At 41.6% G+C, this 22779-nt stretch overlaps 1 protein-coding gene across 1 annotated transcript in view; it reads right to left on the reverse strand.

Annotated features, from left to right (window-relative positions):
• The window catches only part of LOC126088243 (dynein intermediate chain 2, ciliary-like), a 396539-nt gene that overhangs the window by 246721 nt on the left and 127039 nt on the right, over positions 1–22779 (reverse strand). The window lies entirely within an intron of this gene.

Below are 22779 nucleotides of genomic sequence, written 5' to 3' on the forward strand. Positions count from 1 at the left end.
CTATTATTTGGTTCTTGTTGATCATTATCAAAGAAAGCAGCAGTCTAAGTAACAACAAATAGCAGTCTCTTGCCATTGTTTCGCTAATGTGACGATTCCTCTCTTTTTTTTTTAATTGTAGGCGGCGGTAGCGCGCACAAAAGCAAGCCATGCCGCGAGCAGCGACAGGCCGTAAATACGCACTATCAGAATGCGACAAACAATGCATGACACAGTATAGTAATGCATTTTCAGCTTAGAGTGACTGACGTAAACACCTATAACATTGAAAACGGCACTTATCAGATCAAAGCAAAATAAGCAATCGATTCAAACCATACGAAGCACGTGAAAAAGGAAGGGTATCCGTATAAATACGGACGGAGCGCCTGATGCATAGCAATGGCTACCTGGTAAAGCTTAACTGCTAAGCTTTCGACTCGAACCAAACTACTGTAGCTGTATCACTGTGGCTGTATCTTCATTCATTTGACCTAAATTGTGTCTCATATTACAATGGACCAACTTTGTTTCAATTTGGAGGTGCGGCCTAAAACTTTTCTCTCCCCTTGAATTTCGAGTCTCGAATTTCAGGTGCGGCTTAGATTTGGGAATTTTTTTTTCCTTATTTCGAGTCTCATATTTCAGGTGCGGCTTAGATTCGAGTGCGGCTTAGATTTGAGTAAATACGGTATGTGTGTGTGTGCGAGTGTATACCCGTCCTTTTTTCCCCCTAAGGTAAGTCTTTCCCCTCCCGGGACTGGAATGACAACTTACCCTCTCCCTTAAAACCCACATCCTTTCGTCTTTCCCTCTCCTTCCCTCTTTCCTGATGAGGCAACAGTTTGTTGCGAAAGCTTGAATTTTGTGTGTATGTTTGTGTTCGTTTGTGTGTCTGTCGACCTGCCAGCACTTTCATTTGGTAAGTCACATCATCTTTGTTTTTAGGTATATTTTTCCTTCATGGAATGTTTCCTTCTATTATAACTATATATATATATATATCTAAAAAAAAAAAAAGCGCTGGCAGGTCGATAGACACACAAACAAACACAAACATACACACAAAATTCTAGCTTTCGCAACCAACGGTTGCCTCGTCAGGAAAGAGGGAAGGAGAAGGAAAGACAAAAGGATATGGGTTTTAAGGGAGAGGGTAAGGAGTCATTCCAATCCCGGGAGCGGAAAGACTTACCTTAGGGGGAAAAAAGGACAGGTATACACTTGCACACACACACATATCCGGTCTGTGTATATGCGGTTGGATATGTGTGTGTGTGCGAGTGTATACCTGTCCTTTTTCCCCCTAAGGTAAGTCTTTCCGCTCCCGGGATTGGAATGACTCCTTACCCTCTCCCTTAAAACCCATATCCTTTTGTCTTTCCTTCTCCTTCCCTCTTTCCTGACAAGGCAACGGTTGGTTGCGAAAGCTAGAATTTTGTGTGTATGTTTGTGTTTGTTTGTGTGTCTATCGACCTGCCAGCGCTTTTGTTTGGTAAGTCTCATCATCTTTCTTTTTAAATATATTTTTCCCACGTAGAATGTTTCCCTCTATTATATTCATATATATATATATATACCTAAAAACAAAGATGATGTGACTTACCAAATGAAAGTGCTGGCAGGTCGACAGACACACAAACAAACACAAACATACACACAAAATTCAAGCTTTCGCAACAAACTGTTGCCTCATCAGGAAAGAGGGAAGGAGAGGGAAAGACGAAAGGATGTGGGTTTTAAGGGAGAGGGTAAGGAGTCATTCCAGTCCCGGGAGCGGAAAGACTTACCTTAGGGGGAAAAAAGGACGGGTATACACTTGCACACACACACATATCCATCCACACATATACAGACACAAGCAGACATATATAGGTCTTTAAATATGTCTGCTTGTGTCTGTATATGTGTGGATGGATATGTGTGTGTGTGTGCAAGTGTATACCCGTCCTTTTTTCCCCCTAAGGTAAGTCTTTCCGCTCCCGGGACTGGAATGACTCCTTACCCTCTCCCATAAAACCCACATCCTTTCGTCTTTCCCTCTCCTTCCCTCTCTCCTGATGAGGCAACAGTTTGTTGCGAAAGCTTGAATTTTGTGTGTATGTTTGTGTTCGTTTGTGTGTCTGTCGACCTGCCAGCACTTTCATTTGGTAAGTCACATCATCTTTGTTTTTAGGTATATTTTTCCTTCATGGAATGTTTCCTTCTATTATAACTATATATATATATATATATCTAAAAAAAAAAAAGCGCTGGCAGGTCGATAGACACACAAACAAACACAAACATACACACAAAATTCAAGCTTTCGCAACCAACGGTTGCCTCATCAGGAAAGAGGGAAGGAGAGGGAAAGACGAAAGGATTTGGGTTTTAAGGGAGAGGGTAAGGAATCATTCCAATCCCGGGAGCGGAAAGACTTACCTTATGATATGGATGGATATGTGTGTGTGTGCGAGTGTATACCTGTCCTTTTTTCCCCCTAAGGTAAGTCTTTCCACTCCCGGGATTGGAATGACTCCTTACCCTCTCCCTTAAAACCCAAATCCTTTTGTCTTTCCCTCTCCTTCCCTCTTTCCTGATGAGGCAACCGTTGGTTGCGAAAGCTTGAATTTTGTGTGTATGTTTGTGTTTGTTTGTGTGTCTATCGATCTGCCAGCGCTTTTGTTTGGTAAGTCTCATCATATATATATGAGTAATCCAGTCACCCCATTGACACGTTAAGAAGAACTCCCTAAAATTTTAGGAGACATGTTGAACATATCAAAAACCTTAAAACTGTGGCCACATTCATCTCAATGCAAATTAAAGCAGAGATCAGAACTGTTGGCAGGTCTGCTAATGCCGTCTAGTCTGAAAACAAAACACAGTCTAGTAAAACGTGGTGCACAGTGAGCAGTATGCCACAAGCACCACCCATTAGAGGATCCTCTTGTCAGAGCAAGAAGCCATGCACCATTGGGATGTGACCTATCTGAAGATGATTAAGGGGGATCTAATCCCACCCGCATGGCTGGAAATAGGTATGCCACAGCCACGTTGTGGACTTGACTGGACGCAGCTTGTAATCTGTCACTTCCTACCACTTTTCTTCCTATTGACGAATGACACTATACCTCAACAGCAAAGTGATAGCATACATAGGGATGGTACCCCCAACTAACTAAGTGCCACTACATGCCTCCTACACCACTATATTTGGCCTTTCATTCCCCACAATACCCATCTGCCCTGAAGCCAAGCAGAAAGCCACCTCCTTCCCCAACCTTTGTAAGTGGAGAAGAGTATCATGGATGTCCTGGACTATTTTATCAGCAAGATATAAGTATTGCAGAGACTAAAGGACACTCAGGGAGTCAAAACAAATGAAGCATTGAGCAGACACATCACATTTCATCAGCTCCAGTGCCCTCTAGATCACAGATAATTCAGCATTGTAGACACTGAAGTCTGGAGGCAACTGAATCTTGAGGACATTAACAGGGAAAACACCAGAGCAGCCAACAGACTCTCCCTTTTTACACCCATCCATGATCATTGCAGTAATAATTTAAAATATCATGTTAAAAAAAATGAACAGAAGTGCAATCTCTCCTGTACTGCAATAAATCTAAAATTAGCTTGGGCCTCTGCAATAACCAGGGTGGCAGTCAGTTAAAACCCTGAATATGAGTGTGTGTGTGCCCCACCAATGGACTCCAGCACACACTTTATGCAGATCCCAAACAGCTTCCTTGCCCATGGAGGATTGGCAAAGAGGCATTCCATAGCAAAATGAGCAATGGTATGGTATACTGAAGAAGTGGGTGTAGCAAGGAACATAAATGGCTGATGTGGCATGAGGAGTTGCTGCCAGTTAGTAAGTGGCAGTTCACCAGCTGCAGCAGAGAGACTGGATATGGATCTTGTCCTGTAAGTGCCCATAGCCAGCATGATCTCCTCATGGTGCAGAGCATCATGTTCTTCAGGTAAGAAGACTTTGCTGACCTTGGTACTGTGCACCCATAGGCCAATAGTGGCCACATGAAGGCCACATAAAACAGGAACAGATGTGCCCTGTCCACTCCCCAATGCCTGTGGCTAAGACATTTCAAGATGTCTGGTGCCTTCTGGGCCTTTACCTTCAGGTCCTTTAGATGTGGTAACCACAACAGGAACCTCACAAAGTCTTCAAATAGGAGACTAGTGACCCCCATAGGCAGTTCAGGTAAATTAAAAATACGACAAAAACAATTAAAATGAACACACACGCACACACTTCTCTGCAGAAAATATGAACACGTCTTTGTAGCCATTTCCTTCAACCTCTTCACTTTGACTTGCTGCTACAGTATTGGAGGAAGAGCAGAAGATTGCAAAATCATCCACAAATATGGAGCATTGGGCAGGACTCCTTAGCGTGGATGTTATACTGATAATGGCCGTAGAAAAAAGGGTGTCTCTTAAAATACTGCCCTGGGGAACACCATTCTCCTGCACAAAACTATTTGATAGCAAATCATTGAGTCTGTACCTAAGAAGGTGTCTTGAGAGGAAAGACTGAATGAAGATGGGAAGGTGGCCACAAAACCCCTACTGGTGTAGATGATGGAGAATATTTTGTCTCCAAGTAGTGCTATATAGTGTACTGATGTCATAAAATACCTCCAGACAACATCTTTTACATAGAAGATCCTGCTGGATTCCTGTCTCTAGCAGGTCTGATTGTCAACAGTTGATTGACATCTCCTGAATGCACGATGAGAGTGGCTAAGGACCTACCTTGTCTCTAAATCCAAAACAGATGATGGTTGACAAAGCACTCTAGGGTTAAGGCCATGCTCTGGCAACTCCTGGAACACATTCAGCCCTTTCCTGGTTTGAGGAGAAGTATCAAAATTGCCTCGTGCCACGAGTTTGGAAATGGGCCTGTCAACCACAACAAACTAAAATATCATAAGAGGATTTCTTTTGATACCATTTGCAAGGGCTGCAGCATGTTGCACCAGATTTGGTCATGACCAAGAGCTGTATCATGAGTGTCAGATAGTGCTGAAGCCAGCTCCCACATGGAGAATGGGTGGCTGGAGGACTCCGAATTGGTGGACCGGAAGTCCAACTCTATCTTCTCCAAGGTGCCATAGTAATGACAAAACACTGAATACTAATTGACAGTGGCACCAGTCAGTGGAAAATGCTCTGGCATTGTCTGCATGATGTCTCTAGGTGTTGTTTGGAGACACCTCTGTGTCAACAACACTTCAATAGGTAACTGACTGCCTTCATCAGAAATCTTCCTGATGGCTTCCCATATGGTTGAGGAACAAGTTGAATACTTGATAGAGTCCAGAAACGCTTGCCATGACCTTTTCTTGTTCCCATGAATGATGCGCCAAGCCTCTGCCCTCACTATTTGAAAGGCTGTGAGGTTTTCCCCCATTTTGCAGCCTTAAACCACACAGCAACATGCCTGATCTGAATTACTAAATAGCACTCGTCATTCCACCAAGGGTCAGATGCCTCCAAAGATGACCTGAGGACTATGGGATGGAGAAGTCAGCAGCATGGTGTATCACTCGTGCGATGGGGTCCACCCACTGCTGGACATTGCCGCGGCATTTGAACACAGCCAGTTGGCTGAACAGCAACCAGTTGGCTTTGCTGATTATTTGTTGTGACTGCATCCTTTCTGTGAGAGCTCCATCCAGCAGATGAATCTGAAGCGGGAAGTTGTCACCAGAATGACTTCCCACTAAACTGAGTCCACAAAGACTGGAGAGCAGAAAGAGGGGGTCAATCGCTGAGGATGAATGGGAGTGCCTATGTTGAGGGCACATAGCTCATGATACTTAATGTGGCTCCAAGAACCTGACCCCCAAGGGCAAGTAGAATGGAGCCTCACAATACATAATGGGCATTGAAGTCTACCAGTAGGAGGAATGGTTGGGGGAGTTGTTCTATAAGATCTGTGAGAGCCTCAGAGTCTATTGCATCATGCAGAGGTAAATACAGAGAACAAAAAGTGTTTGTCTGACACCCAAGAATTTCAACTGCAAGTGCTTGCATGTCAGTAGCCAGGTGGAGAACACAGGAGGGGTGTGCACTAGTGGCAAATACAGCAACTCCTCCCTTGGTTCTTTCCCCAGTCAGGTCATCTTTGCGATGGAAAGTACAGCCCCATGGTACAGGGGCACTAGATGCTTTAAAATACATTTGCTTGAAACACAAGCACAGGGGACTTCCTGTGCTAGGAGCTACAGTTCCAGCACATGTGTCCTGAATCCATAATATTCCAATGTGGTATGTGAGCCCTTTATCATGGGGGTAGCACTTTCATCCTGTCTCTCCACCAGGAAGGGGAGCCAACAATGGGTGGAGGCTCTGTGTTGGGGCAAGATGAGTGCCACAGGCCAACATCGAGGTCCATTGGCTCTGAAGATGAATTATGAGAAATGTCAGAGAGTGACATCAACATCATTGGATGGATTAGTAACCATCTTTGTCAGCGGCTGATGCTTTGCAATTGAGTTTTTGGCCTGTGGAGGATTCAGACCCACAACCATGCAGTGATAGTGGCAGTGCTGGACAGTGGACCAGGCTGAACCTTTGGAAGGCCAGGGAGCTTCACAATGTCAGCAACCACGGCTTTTTCTGTTGTTCTGGAAGCAGGTATGGGCTTCAAAAAACCGCAGAAGCACTAGTGCTGATGCTGGCAAGCTCTGTTTGTGCAGCAGCATTGGTTTCTAAATTGGCTTTTTAAGAACTGAAACAGAGGTTTCAAATGTGGAGGGAGGGGGGGGGGGGGCAGGAGGAGGGGGAGAGGGAGGGAGCTGCATGGCCTTATAGACCTTTTTGGCCTAACCATATGTGATGCAATTTGTTATTTTAATCTCCCATATCTTCCTTTCCTCAAGGAAGATACTGCGGTCTCTGCTCCAGGCAGGGTGATCCCCAGAGCAATTTACACACGGCAGAGCAGATGAATAACTGATTTCTTCATGGGTGGCCTTATCACATTTGACACAAGTTGTTTCTCCCTCACATCCAAGAGCGCTGTGCCCAAAGTGCTGGCATTTAAAATGGTGCATTGGCCTGCCTTAACATGTTCTGGGAGTTTCATGCTATTGAAGGTAATGATAAAGGAGTTGGATTTTACCAGATGACCACCCACTCTCTTCATGATATTTTGCACATCCGCAATACCTTCCAGAGCCCACCCATCTCTCAATTCTCCTTTTGTAATTTTGATAATATCCTTACATGATACAACATTTTTACTGTAGTTCAATGTGTTGTGTAGCTCTGTTTTGATTGCATATTCCCTGAGGCATTTAGCTTTCTGGAGGTTCTTTACTTGTTGGAAACCGGAGGTTTCTACCAAGAGTGTCCCACTGTGCAATCACTTGGCAGATTTTAAAGTGCTAGCTATGCCCTCTAAACCTTTTTGAAGATAGACTGCCAAAACTTTCTCAAAGCTGCCCTCTGTCCTTTCAACTATTAGAAACACAGTCTGACTTGCAGCATGGGTTTTGTTGCTATAAACACAAAAATTCTTAAAAATTCTTGAGTCAGGAGGACTGGTTACATGAGCTATCTTGTTAGATTGTGTGTTGGTACCGACCAGTGGCCCACCTATTCCACTAGATGGGGGGAGGGATGGGGGAATGAATTTTGAGGGTTCCATCTCAGTCTCATGAGCATCTAGGGAAGTAAGAGTCCACCCAGACAGAGCCTTGCATGCCAAGGTAAGCCTTATATAACTGAAGTGAGGCAACTTCCCCAGATGTTGTCCACTGACAATTGTTCCACCTCAGCATCCATGCATCTCATCAGCACACAGCATACCTTGAGATGGAGGGGTTTTTCCTAGAGGTTTTTATCAACCTCATGATCAGGGGCAGTAAGGCCATGATCCTCATTCCCCAGGGCACACAACGTTCCACTGCCACACCGTACAGTGCTCGCTGAAGTATGCCCAGAGTTTACAGTGACAGAGGACTGATGGCACTTACCAGTCATCAGCTCAGGAACCCTAGGGTCACCAAGCCTGTACCCAGCAAACATTTTCTGAGCCCCTGTAGGGTATTGCAATGAAACAATGAAAACACTGTGCTTGTGAGAAATCTCCAGTTGCATTAAACGTAAACCAATAAATACACAAAGATATACAAATGATCAATCATGAAACAACTCAGGTTGCCATAATGGAAGGAAAGGTCACTGTACAAAGGTACAAAACAAATGTAAGTAGATCAGGGTAACCTAGGCTGAAGATGAAAAGAAGTGTTGTAGTAAAGTAGAAAGTGAATTTTTCATTGTAGGTGACTCCTTGTTAAAAACATAGTTGTGCCTAACTCCAATATTGATATTTAACCATGAAAAAGGACACAAAAATTACATAAACATTTCTACATTTTACATAAGTGCAATGTGTAAGGGTAAGGGTACAGTAAAGAATTCCCTTTGAGGTAGCAGGAAACAGGAAATTGTCAATCACACAAGGAACCTAATTCGATCTGCTAGAAGCCTCTACTTAAGTTCCAGACTAGTAATCAATGGCACTGTATACAAGTGAATAGCAAATGACAGCTTTGTGCAGAGAATAAAAGGCACTTTTAAACAACAACACAATAAACTATGAGTGGTATTCATTGATCCCAACAAATTTACATGTACAGAGTCTCTTGCCAAAGATATTATAGACTCAAAAATACTTAGTAAGATGTGTGCAGATACCTGTCAAGTTATAAAGAAATGAGGGAAACTGATCAGTAGTAATGGGGATGATAAAACATGTGAGCCAATAAGAAAGGCAAAGCCAAACCATTACCTAGAAATAAAAATGCCAAAGCCCATAAGTAAGAGTCAGAGTATTTATGTTATGCATTGGTATATAAATGGCTTAAGTACTGATGCATCAAATAACAACATCTCTAAAATGGACAATTTGGAAATAATTCTGCCACAATGTGCAAATACTAAGTGTCTAAATGAGCACTGGTCATCACACTGGCGTGCATTGAGGTACAATGATGGGTACAGCCATCACCATGCAGTTGCTTTGTTGAGTAGTGCTTAGGCAAGTACTACATTTCTGATGGTTCTATTTTTAGTTCAGGCAGCATATTAACATATGGCAGCAGCTGTACCCACCTTTAAATTGACCAGAGATTCTCAACTGCATCTAAATATTACAACAAAAAGTTGTCACTATTTAATAGAATCAGTAGCACAACATGGTAACCCATATAAAATCCAAAACGAAATTCTTGAAGGATGTGATCTGAGTGACACTTTAAAATAGATTCTGAAAACACTGAATCAGAAGCAATGGTTATGTTGATGAAGAAGAGTTTTCCCTCAACAACTAAGATGCCATATTGAAGCCAGCAGCAGGCACATTGACAATTATTGATGAGTGGAACTGGGATAATGTTTGCAATAATCCTTACATTACCAAGAGCAGTACTGAAGGTGGGATAGACTTTATTATGCACAGATTCCTAGGCCAAAACCCACGTAACTGATAGGTTTTCGATGCCACTGTTCTGGGAGTCAGTGGTCAAGCAAATAAATTTATCTGCAGCTAAAACACCCTCAGAAACAACATTATATGCAGAACAGAGAAAAATGTTTGACAATACACACTGGTTTCCTGTGACAGTAAATGAAATGAAGGCCCACTTTGCACTCTGCATACTTCTGTTCCAAACAAAGCAACCGGTCGAAGACAATTAGTCGAAGAGAAGAATAATACAGACTCCTATTTTCTGTAAAACCATGCCTTTTAGTCTTTGAGTCTCCTAAAAGATTCAAAGCCATTTCAAGATATCTTCATTTTGCTACTGATTCTGCAGATATGCAGCGTGACAAACTGAGGAAGGTCAGATCAGTTATTACTCTTCTTGACTGACTCCAGAGCATGTACAAGCCCAGAAAAAATTTTGTATCAATGAGAATCTGATGAAATTCAGGGGCAGATTGTCATATGTACAATATAACCATTCAAAGAGGGCAAAATCTGGTTAGAAAATACGTAAAGTATGTTCGTTTGACAACGGATACCATTACAGTTTTAAAATTTATACAGGTGCTGAGGCAGAAAAAGTATTCAGCAAGTGAGAAAATTGTTTTGGATTTGTGTGCGCCTCTACTGGATGAATGGAGAACAACAGACATGGATAATTACTATATTTCTCGCATCTTGTTTTTAAAGCTACTGGAGAGGAAGACCTATGTGGTTGGAATTGTAAGAATAAACAGGAAGAACATGCCACCACAATTCAAGAACTTAGTGCTGAAGAAAGATGAACTGGGATTCGTGTTGGCAAATAAAGTTCTCGCTGTGAAATCGATTAACAAAAAATGAGTGCACATCCTGTCAACCAGTCATGATTGAACTGACTATAAAAAACAGTAACAAAATGGGAAGACTAATCTGAAACCTAATTGCATCAGTGATTACAATAACAGAATGGGCAGAGTTGATGCACACAACAAATACTTACTATCATATCCTCTCATGAGAAGATAGGTGAAGGGATATATAAAAGTTTATTTTTATATATTATACATGGTAATTATTAATGCAAATATAGTACACTATATGATGAACTCCAGTAAAAGAAGAATGAGGTTCCCAGATTTTCATCTCAACTTGGCAGAACAAATTCTGAAAAACATCAGACTTCCATATTATAGGATTTGTGGACACCCAAGCTAAGGAACAAATGCACTAAGACTAGAAGGAAGGTACATGGGACATTTTTCCACAAAAATACCCCCTACTGACAAAAAATCAGTACCATCTAGAAGATGTAAGGTCTGTCATGACAGAGTACAGCGTGGAGAATACTGCTTTGAGTGTGAAGAGTGAAAGATATGCCTGCACGTGGATAAGTGTTTTAGGCTCTATCACACTAAGACAAACTATGTATGATCATATTTCACAATGTAATAGAGAAACAACAAAATTATGAGAAGGCCACCAGCAATACCTACACTCCAAGAGCTGCCACCCATTCTATACCAAGAAATCTCTTCCATACAGCCCAGCCACACGTGACCATCACATCTGTAGTGATGAGCAGTCCTCTCGGAATATGCCAAGGGTCTCACTGAGGCATTCACAGAATGTAATTACTTTCCCAGTCTTGTACAGAAACAGATCTCTCATGCCTTCTCTCTTCAGTCACCCCCACCTCTCGAAGTCCCATCATCTGGCCACAAACAACATTCCCCTTATGACTCAGTACCACCTAGAACTGGAGCAACTGATTCACATTCTCCACCAGGGCTTCACCTACCTCTCGTCATGACCTGAAATGAGAAACGTCCTGCCCACTATCCTTTCCATCCCTCCCTCAGTGGTATTCTGCCACCCACTGAACCTACACAATACCCTCGTCCATCCCTACACAACCACTGCTCCCAACCCATTGCCTCTCATGGATCTTATCCCTTAATAGAACTAGACACAAGACCTGTCCCATATGTCCTCCCATCACCACCTCCTCCAGTCTTCTCATGAGCATCACCTATCCCATGAAAGGCAGGGCTACCTGTGGTATGAATGGCCACTGACAAAGTGTAACCAAGAAACAGCTGGGCCACCCAGTTGTGAGCACGTAGCCCACCACAACATTTTTCATTTTAAAGACTGGTTCATAGCATGTGCCATCTGCATCTCTACTACCAACATTAGTTTTCCTGAATTGCACAGATGGAAACTCTCTCAGTAATATATCCAATGTCCTCGTATCCCCCTGGCCAAAACATACATTAGTCATTATTCTTCGTCCACTTATCCCTGTCCCTGTTTGCACTCAAGAACTAAACAGCCCTCTATTCCACCAACACACCCATGGTCTTTTTACTTCTGTCACTCTCTGCAGCCCCCACCCCCACTCCTGCCCTCTGTCTAACCTCATGATCGCATCTAGCTGATCTATACTCTCTTCGACTCATCCCTGTATGCTCCCACAAGCAGCACTTTACCACACCCCACCCATACCCTGCTATCCCTCCCCCTCTTCACCCCAGCCTCCTCCTTACCTCCACTACCCTGATTGCATCTCCCATTATGCACAGCTGCTCGCAGTCTGATCTCACCAGCCACAGTGGTAATGTGTGTGTGAGTTGTGTTTGCACATGTGTGTGTTTGTGTGTGTGTGTGTGTGTGTGTGTGTGTGTGTGTGTGTGTGTGTTTTGTTTAATTCAGAATACGACCTTTTTGACCGAAAGCTAACTTGTTTGACAGTCTTTTTGTTGTATCTACCTGCAACTCAACATGTCTTCTACATGGTGAGTAGCAATCTGTCCTTTTCATAATATTGTTATTATTCCATAATGGATATTCCATTGTTGTAATAGAGAAATATAATAGTAGGTTATGTATGGTTAAATGATGATGGTGTCCACTTGGGTAAAACATTCCAGAGGTAAAATAGTCCCCCATTCGGATCTCCGAGCGGGGACTACTCAGGATGACGTTGTTATCAGGAGAAAGAAAACTGGCATTCTACAGATCGGAGCATGGAATGTCAGATCCCTTAATTGGGCAGGTAGGTTAGAAAATTTAAAAAGGGAAATGGATAGGTTAAAGTTAGATTTAGTGGCAATTAGTGAAGTTCGTTGGCAGGAGGAACAAGACTTCTGGTCAGGTGAATACAGGGTTATAAATACAAAATCAAGTAGGGGTAATACAGGAGTAGGTTTCATAATGAACAGGAAAATAGGAATGTGGGTATGCTGCTACAAACAGCATAGTGAACGCATTATTGTGGCTAAGATGGATGCGAAGCCCACACCTACCACAATAGTACAAGTTTATATGCCAACTAGCTCCATAGATGACGAAGAGATTGATGAAATGTATGATGAGATAAAAGAAATTATTCAGATAGTGAAGGGAGATGAAAATTTAATAGTCATGGGTGACTGGAACTTTATAAAATCTTTATAAAATCTCATTCTGGAACTTTATAGTAGGAGAAGGAAGAGATGGAAATGTATTAGGTGAATATGGAATGGGAGTAAGGAATGAAAGAGGAAGCCACCTGGTAGAATTTTGCAAAGAGCATAACTTAATCATAGCTAACACTTGGTTCAAGAATAATGGAAGAAGGCTGTATACATGGAAGAAGCCTGGAGATACTGGAAGGTCTCAGACAGATTATATAATGGTAAGACAGAGATTCAGGAACCAGGTTTTAAATTGTAAAATATTTCCAGGGGCAGATGTGGACTCTGACCGTAATCTATTGGTTATGAACTGTAGATTAAAACTGAAGAAACTGCAAAAAGGTGGGAATTTGAGGAGATGAGATCTGGATAAACTGAAAGAACCAGAGATTGTAGAGAGTTTCAGGGGGAGCTTTAGGGAACGATTGACAAGAATGGGGGAAAGAGATACAGTAGAAGAAGAATGGGTAGCTTTGAGAGATGAAATAGTGAAGGCAGCAGAGGATCAAGTAGGTAAAAAGATGAGGGGTAATAGAAATCCTTGGGTAACAGAAGAGATATTGAATTTAATTGATGAAAGCAGAAAATACAAAAATGCAGTAAATGAAGCAAGCAAAAAGAAATACAAACATCTCAAAAATGAGATCGACAGGAAGTGCAAAATGGCTAAGCAGGGATGGCTAGAGGACAAATGTAAGGATGTAGAGGCTTATCTCATGAGGGGTAAGATAGATACTGCCTACAGGAATATAAAGAGACCTTTGGAGAAAAGAGAACCACTTGCATGAATATCAAGAGCTCATATGGAAACCCAGTTCTAAGCAAAGAAGGGAAAGCAGAAAAATGGAAGGAGTATATAGAGAGTCTATACAAGGGTGATGTTCTTGAGGTCAATATTATGGAAATCGAAGATAATGTAGATGAAGATGAAATAGGAGATATGACACTGCGTGAAGAGTTTGACAGAGCACTGAAAGACCTATGTCGAAACAGGGCCCTGGAGTAGACAACATTCCATTAGAACTACTGACAGCCTTGGGAGAGCCAGGCCTAACAAAACTCTACCATCTAGTGAGCAAGATGTATAAGACAGGCGAAATACCCTCAGACATCAAGAAGAATATAATAATTCCAATCTCAAAGAAAGCAGGTGTTGACAGATGTGATAATTACCAAACTATCAGTTTAATAAGCCACAGCTGCAAAATACTAACACAAATTCTTTACAGACAAATGGAAACACTGGTAGTAGCCGACCTCGGGGAAGATCAGTTTGGATTCCATAGAAATGTTGGAACACGTGAGGCAATACTGACCCTATGACATATCTTAGACCATAGATTAAGGAAAGGCAAACCTACGTTTCTAGCATTTGTACACTTAGAGAAAGCTTTTGACAATGCTGTCTGGAATGCTCTCTTTCAAATTCTGAAGGTGGCAGGGGTAAAAGACAGGGCACAAAAGGCTATTTACAATTTGTACAGAAACCAGATGGCAGTTGTAAGAGTCGAGGGGCATGAAAGGGAAGCAGTGGTTGGGAAGGGAGTGAGACAGGGTTGTAGCCTATCCACGATGTTATTCAATCTGTATATTGAGCAAGCAATAAAGGAAACAAAAGAAAGATTTGGAGTAGGAATTAAAATCCATGGAGAAGAAATAAAAAGTTTGAGGTTCACCGATGACATTGTAACTCTTTCAGAAACAGCAAAGGACCTGGAAGAGCAGCTAAACGGAATGGACAGTGTCTTGAAAGGAAGATATAAGATGAACATCAACAAAAGCAAAATGAGGGTAATGGAATGTAGTTGAATTAAATCGGGTGATGCTGAGGGTATTAGATTAGGAAATGAGACGCTTAAAGTAGTAAACGAGTTTTGCTATTTGGAGAGCAAAATAACTGATGATGGTTGAAGTAGAGAGGATATAAAATGTAGACTGGCAAAGGCAAGGAAAGCATTTCTGAAGAAGAGAAATTTGTTAACATTGAGTATTGATTTAAGTGTCAGGAAGTCGTTTGTGAAAGTATTTGTATGGAGTGTAGCCATGTATGGAAGTGAAACGTGGACGATAAATAGTTTGGACAAGAAGAGAATAGAAACTTTCAAAATGTTGTGCTACAGAAGAATGCTGAAGATTAGATGGGTAGATCACATAACTAATGATGAGGTATTGAATAGAATTAGGAAGAAATTTGTGGCACACCTTGACCAGAAGAAGGGATTGGTTGCTAGGACATGTTCTGAGGCATCAAGGGATCACCAATTTAGTATTGGAGGGCAGCATGGAGTGTTAAAAAACAAAGAGGGAGACCAACAGATAAATACACTAAGCAGATTCAGAAGGATGTAGGTTTGTAGTAGGTACTGGGAGATGAAGAAGCTTGCACAGGATAGAGTAGCATGGAGGGCTGTATCAAACCAGTCTCTGGACTGAAGACCACAACAACAATAATAGACTGCTCTAATATACCTTACAATACGTTGCTGTAAAAACAAGGAAAATTGCCAAATAGTAAGTGCACTGCTGTGTCATGATGTCATGAAAAATTGTACACCAATGAGTTGAACAAAATCAAAAATTTCCAGTTAGAAAGCAGCTTTTTTAGAAAAAACATGTAACATGGAAGCCTATGTCCACATCTTCATAGTGATATAAATCATGTAACCTGAATTTTTTTTATTTGAATTTTGAGCTCAGTTCCCCTGGTTGCAGAAAATAATAACGAATAATGGATGGGTCAGCCTTTTTAGAAGTACACAAATTATTCTTTTGCTTTAACAGCTAAACCTGTTTCACCACCGTTGTGGGATCCTCAGGGTTTTTTTTTTTTTTTTTTGCTTTTATATTTCTGAAATATATGCATACAGATCATGTTTAGGATAGGAAATATGTTATATCAGATTTTGTTATTTGAATTATATATGCACTTCACCTTTTATATTACATTGTGCATGTCCAGTGGCTGCCAACCAAAATCAGCCACAGGTCTAAATTAGTAAACAACATCATCTGAAAACACGAGAGATGTTAGGATAACATCTACACTGAATTTTTGTTTATAATCTAATCTTTCAAATAAATGTTATGACATATACCTGTTTCTGGCCATGCCAATTTGCTTTAACACCCAAATACGAGGTCTGTCCAAAAAATATCCGACCTTTAATTTTCCCACGCAAAATAGAAACGACAGCATGGTGCCATTGTACGCAGTAAAGGAAGAGACCTTTATGCGCATGCGTGAATTTTGTCCTCACCTTCCAGTGTGTCAGTCACTGCCTGTCAGTCACTGAGTGAGGTGCTACACAACACGTTCATCGAATTACCGATTCTCTCAAGATGACTGAACGTGTTGAGGAAAGATACTGCATCCAATTTTGTCAAAAGCTTAGTGATTCTCAAAGCAAAACAATTCGTAAGATTCAGCAGTTGTTTGGAGAAGATGTGATAGGTGTAACACAAATTAAGGAGTGATTCAACCAATTCAATAATGGCTGCACGTCAGCGGAGAGAGACCAGCATTCTGGCAGGTCCCAAACTGCTCGGAGTGCACCTGTTGTTGAGAGGGTGCAAAATCTGGTGGTGGGCAGATCGTCATTTGACCATGCAGGAGATTGCCCAAGAGGTTAGAGTAAGTAAAAATTCTGCACATGCAATTTTGCATGATGGTTTGAACATGCACCGAGTGGCTGCAAAATTTGTGCCCAAGTTGTTGTCGCCTAAAGAAAAAGACCTCCGTTTTGACGTTGCACAGGACCTTCTGGACACCACCAACACCGGTCCTGGGCTTCTGAACACCGTGATAACTGGAGATGAGTCGTGGGTGTATGGTACGACCCAGAAACAAAAAGACAGTCCTCACAATGGAAGCATCCCAAGTCTCCAAGTCTGAAGAAAGTGTGGCAGGTGCAAAGTAAAATCAAGATGATGCTAACTTTCTTTGATGTCCATGGAATTGTGCATCATGAATATGCACCAGAAGGACAAACAGTGACAAAGGAGTACTATCAAAATGTTCTCCAGTGACTCCGTGACACAATTCGGTGCAAAAGACCAGACATGGGGACGGTGAAAAACTGGCAACTACATCACGACAACACCCCCGCACATCATCCCACTTGATCCAAAATTTCTTTGCCATCCTCCCTACTCTCCAGACATGGCTCCTTGTGACTTCTGGTTGTTTCCAAAATTGAAGATGCCACTGAAAGGAACCCGTTTTGAGAGTAGAGAAGAGGTAACATGGAACACGACAGAGCTGAACACCATTCCAGAAGAAGACTTCCAGAGGTGTTTCCAGCAGTGGAAGGATTGGTGGGCTAAGTGTGTACAAGCACAAAGGGCCTACTTTGAAGGGGATTAGGTTCCGAACCCCGTCAGGTATTCAAAATGTTTTTTATGGCGAAAGGTCGGATAATTTTTAGACAGGCCTCATATGTTTTCACAGTAGTGGCATCCTCAGTTAGCTTGGTAACTTGAAATTTTTATTTTTTTTTTTAATTTGAGGGATGCTAGGATATCACCTGCTTTAATTTTTGTTTACAGTCCACCCTTTAAAATATATGCACATGATATACTAACATCCCTCATGTCTGCAGATAACATGGTGTAGTAAATGAGACCTGTTGCTGGTTTTGTTTGGCAGCCACAGGACACACATAATGTAAAATATAAGGTGCATATAAATTGAAATAACAGTTTTGAGAGTAGAGATAGTTAACGCCAGAACACGGCAACAGAGCTGAACACCATTCCAAAAGAAGACTTCCATACGTGTTTCCGGCAGTGGAAGGATTGGTGGGCTAAGTGTGTGCAAGCACAAGGGGCCTGCTTTGAAGGGGATTAGGATCCCTACCTCGTCAGGTATTTGAAATATTTTTTCTGGCGAAAGGTCAGATACTTTTTAGACAGTCCTTGTATGTTTTACCACAGTAGTAGCATCCTCAGTTAGCTCAGTAACTTGAAATTTTTGATTTTTTTTTTAATTTGAGGGATGCTAGGATACCATCTGCTTTGAATTTTTGTTTACAGTCCATCCTTTAAAATATATGCACATGATATACTAACATCCCTCATGTCTGCAGATAACATGGTGTAGTAATTCAGACCTGTTGCTGATTTTGGTTGGCAGCCACAGGACACACACAATGTAAAATAAAAGGTGCATATATAATTGAAATAACAAAAAAACTCTGACGTAAGATATTTCTTAACATAAACATAATCTGTATGTATGTATTTAAAAAAAAAAACCACAGAAGATCCCCCATCTGTGGTGAAACATTTTTGGGTGTTAAAGCAAAACAATAATTTGTGTTGTATATATGGTTCTCGGGCGAGACGTCGGATGTCGTAGTGAAAACTCTACAATATTTCATCAGCGCAACTGTCCGATATCTTCACGTGCGATGAACACACTGCTAAGGCAAGACTAGAGCCCCCTATTTATGCCAGTCTTAGGCAGGAAGTGCACATGCATGGAGGTGCCAAATTCGATGGCCAATGGTGATTATATCAACCAACAGCTGGAAGGACAGCAATACCACCTGCAAGATGAAGAACCAAAGACTTCGGCACACACATGGAGGCTGCCCCTGCTGCTCTGCACTGCCTTCGGCCGCCCCAGCAACCTCTGTCGGAAGCCGCAAGCAAAGATGCACGTCCGCGTAGGCGCATGACTATCCTCCCCGTTGTCAACAGAATATTTATGTTTCTGGCGAAACGTCATCCGTCGTATGCCCAATAGTACTCCTCTATGCTCGATGCGACTTCAATATGGCCACTGCTGGATCCCAAGCTGTACTGAGCTGAAAGCCAGTGTCTCTGTTTAGAAGATTCGTCGAGCTACATATTTCCACTGCTTCCTTAATAACAATGTCCCAGTATGAACTCGTTGACAAGAGAATTTTGGTGCACTGATAACTCATAGAATGGCCCGTACAGAGACAATGCCGGTCACAGCAGACTTCTCTGGTTGCTCCAGACGAGTGTATCGTCTTTTTTCAGTACATCTCTCTTCTACAGTGCGACAAGTTTGTCCGATGTACGACATGCCGCAGCTACAAGGAATCTCGTAAACACTGGTTCTTCTTAGGCCAAGGCTGTCCTTAGATGAGCCCAAGAGAGCTCTGAGTTTTGCCGGCAGACGAAAAACACATTTAACTTTATGCCTCTACAATAATCTTCCTATTTTTGAAGAGACACCGTCGATGTGTGGCAAGATGACCATTCCCCTTTGTTCTTCACCTTCTTCCAGTTCCTCACATTTGGTAACCTGCTTCAGGTTTGCCCAAAATTCACAAGGATAATGTGCCACTGCGGCCTATTGTGAGTAATATTGGGGCACCAACGTATAATCTCGCGAAACATCTGGCAGCGCAACTGAGCCCTTTACTAGGAAAGTGTGAGCACCATATTCGTAACTCACAAGACTTTATTCATCGGCTCAAGAACTTACGACTCGCACCATCAGATATACTCGTAAGTTTTGACGTAGTCTCACTTTTCACTCGAGTACCATTGCAGGAATCATTGTTGCTCATTAGCGAGAAGCTGGATGGGGAACTTTTAGACTTATTCCAACATGTGCTCACCTCGACGTATTTTTTATTCAATAGACAATATTTTGAACAGACTGATGGCATCGCAATGGGTGGTCCCTTGTCGCCCATTGTGGCTAATCTTTTTATGGAAGACTTCGAGGAGAGAGCACTCCAGTCATCAGATTTGAAACCTATGTGTTTTTGGCGATATCTGGATGAAACCTTTGTTATCTGGCCTCACGGCACTGCATCGCTGAATGTATTTCTTGAGCATCTTAACTTACTTCATCCCAACATCAACTTCACTATGGAGATGGAGAAAAATGGCAAACTTCCATTCCTGGATGTGTTGGTACGGAGAAAGGAAGATGGCACATTAGGTCATGCAGTGTACTGTAAACCAACACACATGGACTTATACTTAAAGGCCACCAGCTTGCACCATCCTTCACAACGAAGTGGCGTACTTAGGACGTTGGTTCACAGAGCACGAGCCATATCAGATTCAGACAGCTTACCCAATGAGCTAATCCATATGTGTACCATTTTCCAATAAAATGGATATTCTGAACGGGAGATTCACCGTGCCTTACACCCGAAGCAGGTTACCAAATGTGAGGAACTGGAGGAAGGTGAAGAACAAAGGGGAATGGTCATCTTGCCACACATCGGCGGTGTCTCTTCAAAAATAGGAAGATTATTGAAGAGGCATAAAGTTAAATGTGTTTTTCGTCTGCCGGCAAAACTCAGAGCTCTCTTGGGCTCATCTAAGGACAGCCTTGGCCTAAGAAGAACCAGTGTTTACGAGATTCCTTGTAGCTGCAGCATGTTGTACATCGGACAAACTTGTCGCACTGTAGAAGAAAGATGTACTGAACAAAGACGCTATACTCGTCTGGAGCAACCAGAGAAGTCTGCTGTGGCCAGCATTGTCTCTGTACAGGCAATTCTATGAATTATCAATGCACCAAAATTCTCATGTCAACGAGTTCATACTGGGCAGTGTTATTAAGGAAGCAGTGGAAATATGTAGCTCGACGAATCTTCTAAACAGAGACACTTGCTTTCAGCTCAGTACAGCTTGGGATCCAGCAGTGGCCATACTGAAGTCGCATCGAGCAGAGAGAAGTACTATTGGTCATACGATGGATGTCAATTCCCCAGCAACATAAATATTCTGTTGACAATGGGAGGACATCTTTCCTTGCGGCTTCTGACAGAGGTTGCTGGAGCAGCCGATGGCAGCGCATAACAGCAGCAGCAGCAGCCTCTGTGCATGCGCCGAAGTCTTTGGTTCTTCATCTTGCCGGTGGTGTTGCTGTCCTTCCAGCTATCGGTTGATATTGTCGCTATTGACCATCGAATTTGGCACCTCCATGCATGTGCACTTCCTGCCTAAGACTGGCATAAATAGGGGGCTCTAGTCTTGCTTTAGCAGTGTGTTCATTGCACCTGAAGATGTCAGCCAATTGTGCTGAGGAAATATTGTGGAGTTTTCACTATGACATTCGACGTCTTGCCGGAGCACCATATATACAACATGTCCGTCGCGAAAGCCTCAAGCAACACAATAATTTGTGTACCTGCAAAAAAGTGAACTTTCCTTAATTAATTATCAAAAATATTTTAATTATGTGAATGAATACTTTGTGTAGAAATTATGGATTATCCAGTAAAGAGCTATGAGGATAAGAAAGAAAGGTTTGTAATAGCTGTTGATTTTTAGATTAGTATCACAAATGAAAGCAATTATGCTTCAACATTCACTGGCTTAGAAAAGAAACATGGTTTGAAAGTGTATTTCTCTGAATCTGCCACAGAAAACAGCCAGCCACCAATGTGCATGGATAATGTTTTAATCAATTAGGCATATGAAGATGTGCATAAATGCCATGTAGATTTGGGTATCTCAAATTATTGTGCATTGTTCAGTGGTCTGCCGCAGAGAGAGAGGAATATTTCAGGTATGAAAATTCAAATGAGAAGGGACTTTAAGAAAAAAAAACTTGTTCATATTTAGTAATAAACTAAAAGAAACAAAATGACCTTTTGATCGCTGTCACTGTATCCCAACCAATGCAGATTTTGAAAAATTCCTAAATAGGTTTTTCAATGTTTTTAATGAAGCATTTCCACCTAGAGGGGGTAATAAAGTGACAAATAAATCAAAGTGCATCACCCACAAAAACTTCCAGTATGAGGAAAAGCTGGTTGCATTGAGAACTAACATATAATATAAATACTAATATTATTGACTATATAAAGTTATGTTTAAAAGAGTTGTCAAGACAGAAGACCTAGCAGCAAAAAACAGGATAATTATAAACCATAAAAGTAAAGTAAAGGTCATGTGATCAGTCACTAAATCAGAATTAAGGGATACGGACTGTAACCAAGAAATTTCAAATTAACTTTGAAGGAAACACTATCGTAAGTCCACCTCAAATATCAGAGCACTTCAATGTATTATTTACAAGTGTAGCAAAGTCTGATGTCAAAATAATACATTAAAACCACAAAATAAATCCCTTTGGCCTTGGAAATTATGAATAGCTTATAAAATTGTCAAAAGCTTCCATGAAGAAAGTAAAAAAATGCTATTTTATGTAAAGCCGCCACTATTTTTTACGTAGTACTGCAAAAACTACCAGTTCAGCGGTAGCTGGAGGCAGCCAGCACATGCTAAAGTGTCAGCATGCTGGTTGCAGTATGGGGGCTACATTATGTAAAGCCACGGATTTGCGATCCTGAACACAACAATAACAACACGATAAGTATATTCATAGGGTTGTGGACTTGAGAAACTACTGTTCAGAGCTCGCATTCTATGCTAGAAACTAAATACATGTCCATCTAACTGTGCAACCAGTGACTGTGGTTCTGAGCAGCCTCACACTAGTGACCAATTTTAAGAAACCTAAAACAAAAATACCAGCATTGTTTACCAAGTGAACAATCTGAACTTAGCAGTAATCCAAGCAGACACAGGTTTAAATATCTCTGTAAGCATTAATAATAGCTCTGCACATAAATAGTTTTTAAAGTAGTTACATGTCTTCTTTTTTTTCCAAAAGTGGCCTGTGCTTACACATTGTTTCATCTCAATGTGCTTGGACTCAGGTTATCTTGTCAACCAGAGGTCAGAGTGTCATACTGAATTCGTAAGCATTGTATCAACATTCCCGTTAAGTTTGTGATAGTAGTTACAGCTTTCTCAGTTATATTTGTTGCCCAGAATAAAAATTTCTTACAGTAAGAACATTGTTCACATATACTTCCTGGTGCGTAACATATTCAGAAACAAATTTAGGTACAG

This window comes from Schistocerca cancellata, chromosome 6, assembly GCF_023864275.1.
Source record: "Schistocerca cancellata isolate TAMUIC-IGC-003103 chromosome 6, iqSchCanc2.1, whole genome shotgun sequence".
In the NCBI taxonomy this organism is placed as follows: domain Eukaryota; kingdom Metazoa; phylum Arthropoda; class Insecta; order Orthoptera; family Acrididae; genus Schistocerca; species Schistocerca cancellata.